The sequence below is a fragment of the Watersipora subatra genome, chromosome 7 (assembly GCF_963576615.1).
Source record: "Watersipora subatra chromosome 7, tzWatSuba1.1, whole genome shotgun sequence".
In the NCBI taxonomy this organism is placed as follows: Eukaryota; Metazoa; Bryozoa; class Gymnolaemata; order Cheilostomatida; family Watersiporidae; genus Watersipora; species Watersipora subatra.
In genome coordinates this window covers 15,680,665-15,691,657 of record NC_088714.1, presented here as the reverse complement: position 1 = coordinate 15,691,657, position 10,993 = coordinate 15,680,665, and positions in this window count along the sequence as shown.

Genomic DNA, 10,993 nt, shown 5'->3' with positions numbered 1-10,993 from the left:
TGATCACGATTAAAATGCTTAGAAGGAAAATACATGCTGAAATGACATCACAAGTTGCATGGCTGCCCGCATCATTATTGATATTAGATATTACGTTCAAGTTGCAGTGTTACTGGTTTCTTTTCTGTCGGTCCCTTTGTTGTAGACGTTACAATTGCTCTTTTACTTGATCAGAGAGTTTTAACCAAAATCAAGTTTCGTTGATTACAATCTTGAAATATCCCGTCAGTCAGGCCACTTTAAACATTGAAAACAATCGTATATGATAAAATCTAATAAGGTTTTGTGTAAGTTCATCTTCAAGCGAATAGTAACTGTCAATGTTCAAGAAAGGGGTTACTAGATCTTTCAACTTATCAATAAAACAAGATCGTGAGCAATGTATCCAAAGGCTTCCATCATTATAGTGTGAAGCAACTCAAACTACTGTAACTAGTTAACCTCTTGTTGTAAGAACCAAATCATGTGCTGCCGAATGCGGAGGACAAAAATATTTGTAAAACTTCAGCTCTTGTGGTGGAACACAAGATTTCCATCCTCTCTTGTACAGTTTCTAACCAGAGTTATGTTCCCTTTCTTTCTTTTGTTAGCCACGCCCCTAAGGGAGGCTGGTCTTATCATCTAATTTGCATAATTTCATGTACATAAGGCAGGGTCTCGGCCCTTTGTATTCATTCAATACATGCAGTGCAATTGAATCATACTCGTTCTGCTACATTAAGCGATACCAGAACCACTCCGGCATATAGCTATCTCCAAAGACTTGGTCTATGGACTGTGCTGTGGGAATAGACTCATAAAAACACTGTCGACCTCCGGTCGACCTTGTCGACCTAGTATAAAACCTCTTTGGTGCAATCCCTTGTGTGAAGTGGTTAATGTTGACCGGTGGAGTAAGCCGACCTAGTCGCCTCTGCGTGTTGGTCACGGGAAACCAGCACACAGCCCCTGTGAAGGGTGAATGTTGACCGGTAGAGTAAGCCGACCTAGTCGCCTCTACGTGCTGGTCGCAGGAACCAACACACTGGTGGCAGCGGTGGGATTAGACTGCTGTAAAAAAGACTTCTAAGACGACCCTTGTAACCATGCCAAGCAGCCGACGGACTGCTACCAGACATCTGGCTGAGGCAGAGCTACAACAGGTCGACCAGATTGGTCAGATGACAGAGGCTATTACCAGAGCCTTACAAATACCTAGGAGGGAGGCTAGCTTCAAGCCACCGAAATTCGATGGGAGTGAAGATGTGGAACTATTCATCTCCCAGTTCGAAGAGGTTGCAGAAGCTAATGAGTGGAATGAGAAGGCCACTCTCCTCCACCTGCGTGATACATTGAAAGAGGGGGCCAGAGGTTGCCGTCGAGGAGATTCACTCGCCTCCATCTTCTCGGCCTTACGCACAAAGTACGGATTCTCCCCGAGAGAGGCCAAGAGTAGGCTCCACCTCAAGAGGGAGCCAAAGACTAGCCTCCAAGAGCACGCAACGGAAATGGAGCGTCTAGTGAAGATAGCATACGCTGACCTTCCGGACTCCTACCAAGCTAACATGGCCATGGATGCGTTTTCCCTGACTCTAGGAAACACGTACCTCCAACGCCATCTTTTGGCAGTAAGAGCCCAGAGCTTAGAGGAAGCAATGCAGGCAGGAAATGAGTTCTTGCAAATTCAGCCCACTCTTCCTCGGCCTGGTGCTCGGCCCCTAGTAATGACAGTGGAGAATGAGGAGACTACTCCTGCTACAGTCCACCCCATCCACTCGGATCCCCCATCAGCCACCCTGAATGACGTCCTACTGGCTATAAAAGGGCTAACAGATGGACTAAAAGAAGGAAACCGATTGGGGCGGCGAGGAGCGGAGCGAAAGAAACCTAACTGTTGGGGCTGCGGCCAGACAGGGCACGTACAGCGCCGATGCCCTTAAGCTATCCAAAGACAACCACCTCAAGCCACGAGGTCGGGAAACGGTTCCCATCCACAGCAGTAGGGGGAAATGCTGACTGTGGATCTACTATACCAATGCAAGACCAGTGGCAACGGCCACGACGGACTAGGCGACACAGGCTCCCCCCCCTGGTCGCCACCGGTCCCCTTGCATAACCAGTATCAGCCCTTACCTGAGTGTGCAGATCTCCCACCCTCAGAAACCAAGGAAGAAACATACGTCTGGCCAAAGCCGTCTCGGCCTTCCAAAAAAGGCCCCCAGAGAATGAGCGAAGCCCGACAAACTCATGGAGATGAATTGTGGAAGCCACATAATAGCAGCTATTTCTTGCCAGGTCGCATCGGAGGGCAGCCCGTCCAGTTTCTCGTGGACACCGGATGCACGTCTAATCTGTTGGGACGGCATGTTTTTGAGCGCTTACCCAAGGATGTCAAGAGCCGATTAGAGGTTCGAGAAGACTATGGGCGGATGGCAGATGGTACACGGCTGCAATTTCACGGACTCATCACTCTCCCAGTCAGAGTCAGGAGTGTCCAAGTCACTGTATCTCTAGTGGTGTGTGCCCTGAAGGAGGATGCCATCCTGGGCATGCCATTCTTGGTCGACCACCACTGTGAGATGAATTTTCAGCAACCCACATTGGTGTTAAATGGGCAGAAATTGACTTGCACTGACAGAGAGGGTCGACCCCTGACAAGTGGAGTTCAGATAATGCGAGCCACAACGCTTCCCCCTCGAGCCGAGGTCCTAGTTGCTGGGCGTCTCACGTCCTCATCCTATCAGCCAGTAGGGCTAATCGAAGGAGTAAGAAGCAGTTATATGGTGGCCGCCAGCCTACATCAACCCGGTAAAAAGGGAAGAGTGGCCATCCGCTGTATGAATCCTACCGACCATCCAGTCTGCGTGACGGCAGGGACGATTGTGGGACAATACACTGGAGTAGGGCCGGACGAAATAGGGGTTCCCTGGACAGCAAAGGAGGATGTCGAGACTCCTAAGGAACATCCCCCTTCACCTTCAAGCGTGCCCCCCCACATGCAGGACTTGCTCCAACAAGCGGCGCCGCATTGCTCGTCCCCTACCGAGCACAGAAGGATGGAAGACCTTTTGATTCGTTATGCGGATGTGTTCAGCCAAGGAAGCGAAGACGTGGGGCGTACCACCCTGGTACAACATGAAATCCCCCTTCTCCCAGAGGCACAGCTTATCCGTCAACCCCCATATCGAGTAGGACATAAGAAAGAAGCCGAAATCGAGCGACAGGTTTCGGCTCTTGAGAAACAAGGCATGATTGAGCCCGCTCACGGGGCCTGGAGCTCTCCGGTGGTCTTGGTGAGGAAGAAGGACGGGGCGTGGTGACTATGTGTGGACTATAGAAAGCTCAATAGTGTCACTCGCCAGGACGCCAACCCCTTTCCCCGGATCGACGAGAGTTTAGATGCCTTGTCCGGGAGCAAGTTTTTCAGTACCCTGGATATGATGAGCGGGTATTGGCAGGTACCTCTCTCTGCTGAGGCCCAGGAACGGTCAGCATTTACCACACGCAGTGGATTATGGAGATGGAAGGTGCTCCCCTTTGGGCTGACCTCCGCTCCGGCTACCTTCCAGCGGCTAATGGAACGCGTCCTCTAAGGGCTACACTGGAAAACTTTGCTGCTATACCTAGACGACATCATCGTCATGTCGGCAGACTTCTCTAGTCATGTAGCTAGGCTGGCAGAGGTGTTGGAACGATTGAGGCAAGCAGGATTAAAATTGAAGCCCTCTAAATGCAGTCTGTTCCAGACCCAAGTCAAGTACCTGGGCCACATAGTCAGCGACACTGGAGTGGCTACCAACGTAGAGAAGATTCAGGCCATCAGTAAATGGGCAGCACCACAGGATGTGACTCAATTAAGATCGTACTTGGGTACCACTGGGTACTACCACCGATACGTACCTGACTACGCCTCGATCGCCAAACCTCTCACCCTGTTGACAAGCGAGGGGGCCCTCTGGAAGTGGAGAGAAGATGAACAGGAAGCTTTCCTTAAGCTCAAGTGGTCACTGACGCACGCTCCAGTACTGGCATATCCTGATCCCTCTTTACCCTACGTACTCGATACTGATGCTAGTAACGTAGGGACCGGAGCTGTGTTATCCCAGGTCCAGCAAGGCAAGGAGCGACCTATAGCCTACTATAGCAAGACCCTCTCCCTCGCCGAACGCAACTACTGCGTGACTAGAAGAGAGCTGCTGGCAGTCGTGCTAGCTGTCCGACATTTCCGGCCATACCTATATGGCAGAGAGTTTACCATCCGGACAGATCATGCCTCCTTGGTTTGGCTGCACCGGAGAAAGGAACCCTCTTGCCAGGTGGCCCGGTGGCTGGAGAGCCTAGCCGAGCACAAGTATCGAATCATCCATCGAAAAGGCGTTAGGCACGGTAACGCCGATGGGTTGAGTCGACAACAGTGCATCGACTGCCGGCAGTGTGCTGCCATTGAGAAGCGGGATCGGGGGCCAACTAGGTCACAAGTGTGTGACTCTCTAGTACCCCCAGGGACTAATTGGGAAACTACTGTACCAGTGGAACAAGTTCCAGTACAGCCACCAAGAGGTACAAGAGGACCCAGTCCTAGCGCCCACCAGTTGGACGAAGACGAATGGCCTCGACTACCCAGCAGCAGACATGCATCAGGGCCCAGCCTCTCGACTCCCACACCAGCCAGCCTAGTTCCAGTACGGCTGCCATGCGGTGCGGGGTCACCCAGAGTGTTGGACAACCCCCTCAGAAAGTCTCAAAACCCTCGGTTATGGGCCATCAAGGTGGCAGGTGAGCCAGGACTCGTTGTGGAGACTGACCAAGTTACAGTACGATCAGACGCTAGGGCCACGAGTTTAGATTTCTCACCGCCAGATGCCCCAAAGATCCCAGAATTGTTGACAGTAGTACAAATCTCACTAGATGAAGTACGAGCATTGCAACAGAGACCCGCTACCGACCTAGGGATAATTTACCAGGCCGTCAGGAACCGGAAAAGAGTCGAAGAGGCAGTATTGCAAGTAGGCAGCTCCGAGTTGCAGCGGTTGGCCCGGATGTTCCATCAGCTCCAGATTGACGAATCAGGTGTATTGACCCTTCATCTCATTCAGAATGGGCGAGAAAGGGTGGTGGTGTGCCCCCAAACTCTGCGACAGGAGATCCTGTGGAAGGCCCACGAACGAACTCACTGCGGTGTGGAAAGGACCCTGAAGCGCGTCCAGTTGGATTGGTACTGGCCGGGCATGACTGGAGATATCAGAAGGGCAGTTCTCTCCTGTAAAGTTTGCCAGCGGGCTAAGACAGGAAAGGCCCGGACCTCCGGAAATCGACAACGGTTGTACGCTGGGAGGCCATGGCAACGTCTAGCAGTAGATTTAGTGGGACCCCTACCTCAGACACCTCGAGGAAATAGCTGGGTGTTAGTACTCACTGACCATTTCACTCGGTGGTCGGATGCCTTAGCTATCCCTGATGCTACAGCTCCAACGGTGGCCCAAGTTTTAGATGAAAGAGTATTCAGTTACTTCGGTCTGCCCGAAATTATCCACACCGACCAGGGGAGCCAATTCGAGTCCTCTTTGCTTCAAGAGCTATGTGACTTGTGGGGAGTCGACAAATCTAGGACCACTCCGTACCACCCCGAAGGAAATGGTGTGGTTGAAAGATACAACCGAGTATTGGGTGACTCCCTACGAGCACTTTTACTAGGCAGAGGACAAGAGGACTGGGATCAACTATTGCCACAGATCATGCGGACGCTGCGAAGGCTACCGCACTCCGCCACTAAGGAAACACCCAATTATTTGATGTTGGGTCGAGAGCTTCGTCTTCCTGACCAATTGCTGCATGGAAATAGGTTGGAGTCATTTACTAGCACACACGAGTATGTCCAGACTGTTCACGACCGGTTGATACAAGCTCACACTCTCCTCCGAGATAGACAGAAGGAAATTGTATCAACCGATGTGAGGGAGCCCCCGCTGTTCAATGAGGGTGACCTCGTATGGTTGCTAAGCAAGCGGAGAAGAAAAGGCGAAAATCCGAAATTGGCGGCCAAGTATGTGGGGCCCTATCGCGTACTAAGGAGTCACGAAAATCATACGTACGAAGTAGAAAGATATGGACAGCGATCCACTCAAGACGAAGGAAGATTAAGGCTCTGTCGCCCTAGCCCTGTGCAACAAGGTCGAGCCCCAACTGAAGTCGAACTTGCCAGACGTCCCAACATGAGAGGTTATCCCCAGAGACGAGTATCACAGAAAAACGGTAATCCAGGTGCTGTTATTTCCGAATCACTTCTGCCTAGTCGATTAATAGATTTACCAATACCGCAATCGCCAGGAAGATTGGAACCACCTCGGTTCCACAACGAAGATTTTTTGGTCTCTCCGAGTGAACACAACTCTGACTCAAGGGCTGGCCTCGACACTAGCTGCGAATTGGCGACCGAAGAAACAAGAGCTACGGGGAATGAAGGAGTCCAGGCTAGTACCACTGGGACCGGAAATACCACGCGGCCCCAACGAATAAGAAAGCCCCCTGCGTATCTAGCAGATTACGACACAAGTACTGTCCAATCAGGAGAGGCCAGAAGGGGTCAAGGCCGAAGGGCGGCCATTTTGGAAAATAAAGAAAGCCCTCTCACTGTTTGTTACCAGCTCGACACGCACACGCACACTTACACCCTCCAGCCATGGAAGTGATTAGAGAAACCATCAAGGAAGCTTCTCCAATTACCAGAGCTCTACCCTTGCTATCAGAGCTAGTAATTCCGTTAGAGCTGCACCCTGCTCCCAATGAGACGTTGGACGGTATAGACTCCGACACGACAAAGGAAGATCTTTCTCCGAGCTCTCGAATACCGACCAAGTGGGTCTCGGAGGAGACGACAAAAAAATAATGAAGCTGTGTGAGGAAGACGGTGCCCACTGCCCTTTGTGCCATCAATCTTTTTCCACCTCCCGAAGGTGTCGGATCCATATTTCACAACACTTCACAAGGTTTTTCTGCAAATGTGGAAGAAATTCTACCTCGAGAGATACGATAGCCAAACACCAATCGAGAATGAAGGGCATGGAGAACCGGAAAAATCACGGCGGAGGGGGCATCAGAATCTACGAGGTCGACCGCGCCAGTTATCCCGCATGGATAAGGAGGGTCGAATTAATCAATCCACCGGCCTTCGAGAAGCCTATGCCTCATGGTCCGGTCAAGATAAAGCCCCCTGTGAGGAGAGGACCTCAGGCACCTTTTCCCTCTCCCCCGAAGGAAAAGCGGGTGGATCGGAAGTGGAGTCTGCTCAAGAAGGGGAAGCCCATACCTGCTCCCAGGAAGTCGCTAACGACGGTGGGAAGCATCCAAAGTCGACTGGGGGATGTCCGACCCCGTGCCACGGTAGACGCCCTCCGAGAGGAGGCCTCCAGCCTCAGACGAACGGCCCGCCGCCTGGAAGAGTTGGCTAACCAGATGTCGACTAAGTGAAAGATTACGATACAGATGCCGTTAAAAACATTGACTATTCCTAGAAACCATTATTTACACATCTTTTATCTTGTAGTATATTCTAGCTCGTTTGTGTTTTTTTTTATTTTTTTGTTTTTTATTATAGCCGATTGCCGTCTATAGGGGCGGCGTGTGTGGTGGAACACAAGATTTCCATCCTCTCTTGTACAGTTTCTAACCAGAGTTATGTTCTCTTTCTTTCTTTTGTTAGCCACGCCCCTAAGGGAGGCTGGTCTTATCATCTAATTTGCATAATTTCATGTACATAAGGCAGGGTCTCGGCCCTTTGTATTCATTCAATACATGCAGTGCAATTGAATCATACTCGTTCTGCTACATTAAGCGATACCAGAACCACCCGGCATATAGCTATCTCCAAAGACTTGGTCTATGGACTGTGCTGTGGGAATAGACTCATAAAACACTGTCGACCTCCGGTCGACCTTGTCAACCTAGTATAAAACCTCTTCGGTGCAATCCCTTGTGTGAAGTGGTTAATGTTGACCGGTGGAGTAAGCCGACCTAGTCGCCTCTGCGTGTTGGTCACGGGAAACCAGCACACAGCCCCTGTGAAGGGTGAATGTTGACCGGTAGAGTAAGCCGACCTAGTCGCCTCTACGTGTTGGTCGCAGGAACCAACACACTCTAAACTTTTAGTAGTGTAGAAAACGCTAAATATAATTTAATTCTTATTGTCTCAGACTTTAAACAAAAAAATAAGAAACAGAATATCATAAGAACACAAGCCTTACTTTTTGAAAAAACTTTAGATGGTAGTTTAACAAACCGAATGGAAAATTTGAGAGTTGTCTCCTTACATTGGTATTTGGAACAGCGAACCATTGAAGTAGCACATAAGGTTCAGAGGAATTTTGCATGCTTAGCAACTGAATCAACTGTCCTCATGATCTGGTGAGAGAGAGCTTTCAAGTTTATATACTAAAATATGAATAACTCTGACATAATGTGGATTAATTATTTGGCATGCTTACGCATTATGAAAAGCATGAACACAAACATACATGACTGGGAGACACACAAATGCACCTGCAGGCAAACCAATGTTGCCTGATAGTAAAATGCAGTACTATTAGAATACTATCTGACAATAGTGGAGTACTATCTGACAATAGTGCAGCATTATCTGACAATAATACAGCACTACCTGACAATAGTGTAGCACTATCTGACCATAGTGTACCGCTACCTGACAATAGTGTAGCACTACCTGAAAATAGTGTAACATCACCTGATAATAGTGCAGCACCACCTGACAATAATGTAGCACTACCTGATTATACTGTAGCCTCACCTGACAATAGTGTAGCACTATACCTGACAATAGTGTAGCAATACTTGATAATAATGCAGCACTGCCTGATAATAGTGCATCATTACCTGATAATAGTGTAGCCTCACCTGATAATACTTTAGCACTACTTGACAATAGTGTAGCACTACCTGACAGTAGTGCGGCACTATCTGACCTTAGCGTAATACCACCTGACAATAATGCAGCACTACCTGACAGTACTGCTGCACTACCTGGCAATATTGCAGCACTACCTGACAATAGTGTAGCACTACCTGACAATACTGTAGCACTACCTGACAATAAGACAGCACACTCAGAGACAGCAATATCTAAGAATAAGGCAGCAGTCAGAGAGCAAGACATGACAAACACAAAACGCTGGTAATGTCCCTTGCAGCTGTTAGAAGTTCATGGTAGAACTATTACCTGCTGGTAGAGATCACGACTATACTTGAGATAGTGAGAGAGTCCATCCATCCATGAGTGCATCGCCGACAAAAGCTGATGCCGAAATGATGGACAGTCGATGGTCAGATTGAAGGGAAGATAACTCTCCAGCAAATGTATGGATGTCGTAGTTAGCCCAGCTGCAACGAATCACAAAACTGTTCATTAAATTATATGAGTCCATAGGATTCCCATTTCTTCTGATTCTTCGTGCGCTGATTACGATAAAAAGTGCACCTGGTGGGGAAACAGAGAGCAAGCTGAACACATCGGCTCTCATCTCATCATTGCTTGACTTGAGAGCCCTCTGCAGGTGCTTTACCTCAACAAGCTGAAGGAACTGTATTGAGCTTTTCATAGCTTGGCCCACAGCGATCAGACCGGGTAAATAGCTTATCTCACAGGACAACTTTCGTATCAGGAACCATTTTGATTCTGGATATTGAGCCATGGTGAAGGGCAGCTAGTATTGCCTCATGTTATACCTAGAGAGATGTAATAGAAACTTAAAGGTTGACTTGCAACAAAATTCACATTACAGATATTTGTAATCAAAAGATTCACCATGTCTTACTCCGTTGTGTTGTAGGTGCCAAATATGTGGAAATGTGATTACAAGCTCTTAAAATCTCAAAAACGAAAAGCCACCGTAGAGTGGAATCTCTTTATTTCTCTGACGTAGTCATAAAATTTATTTATTGTCTTGTCACGTGATGTTCTCAGGTGAATTGAAAGGCCAATAAAAAGCTCAATATAAAACTTATCGTAGCACTAGTTTATGACAAACACTTCGAGTTTTACCGAAGACCCCGTATCAAATATAGATGCTCGCTACTTTACAGTTTTGTTTCGGCCTGGTCTAATTGGCAAGTCGTAATCTGATCATGTGACCCAACACTTCGCAAATAATTTCTGCAGCACTTTTCGATTATCACAAGTGAGCAACAGGCCCGTCATGATTATCAGACAATGATATGTACTTCTTCAAGCTAAGGCTAAAAAATTAAACGAATTTTTATGGTAAGTTATAAGAAATGTAACATAAACTTGAATAAACTAATACCATTTTGGAGCATGTGAATAACGACCATATATCATCGCATATACGTTTACCTCAGAAAAACAATCCTAAAATGTTAAATTTTATAAAAATTTGCATCCAAGCCAAGTTTACAAATCGCAATACACCACACGCACCTGTCATAGCATAAGATTGCAGAAGAGAATTAACTCATTGCATGCCACAACCTGTGTAGTGGGGCTCGTGCTCATGGCCAAAAGCTTTTGTAGGCTTCATACAAAATGTTTCTGTTTAGTGAGTATTGGATTAATTAGCCTATCATGTCTGCACTTAAACAAAGAAAAAACAATCATCTGTTAAAGTTGAACCAATAGAAAACATGGTTACAGCCCATGCTGAGCTTAGTTTTGCAAAAACTCGATTTTTTATCGAAATATCTTTTTTGTGACGGCCAGCCATGTCGGACGCATTGCAGCTATAAAAGTTTCACCAATTGTAGATTAATGGACTTCTGATGATTATCAATCGAGCAATAGTAATAGTGACAGTGATCAATTACTTTCAACTGTAGTAATAAAACCTTAAGCTATAGTGATTGTGGTAACTCCTCTGGCTCAGAACATGGTTAACTTGCTAACCTCGCTAGTACCAAAGGCCAGACGATTAGGTAACTGGCCACCAGCCGCATGTTTAGAATGGTTTGAATTGTTGCTATTAACTCTCCCGCTACCTTGAGCCGACCT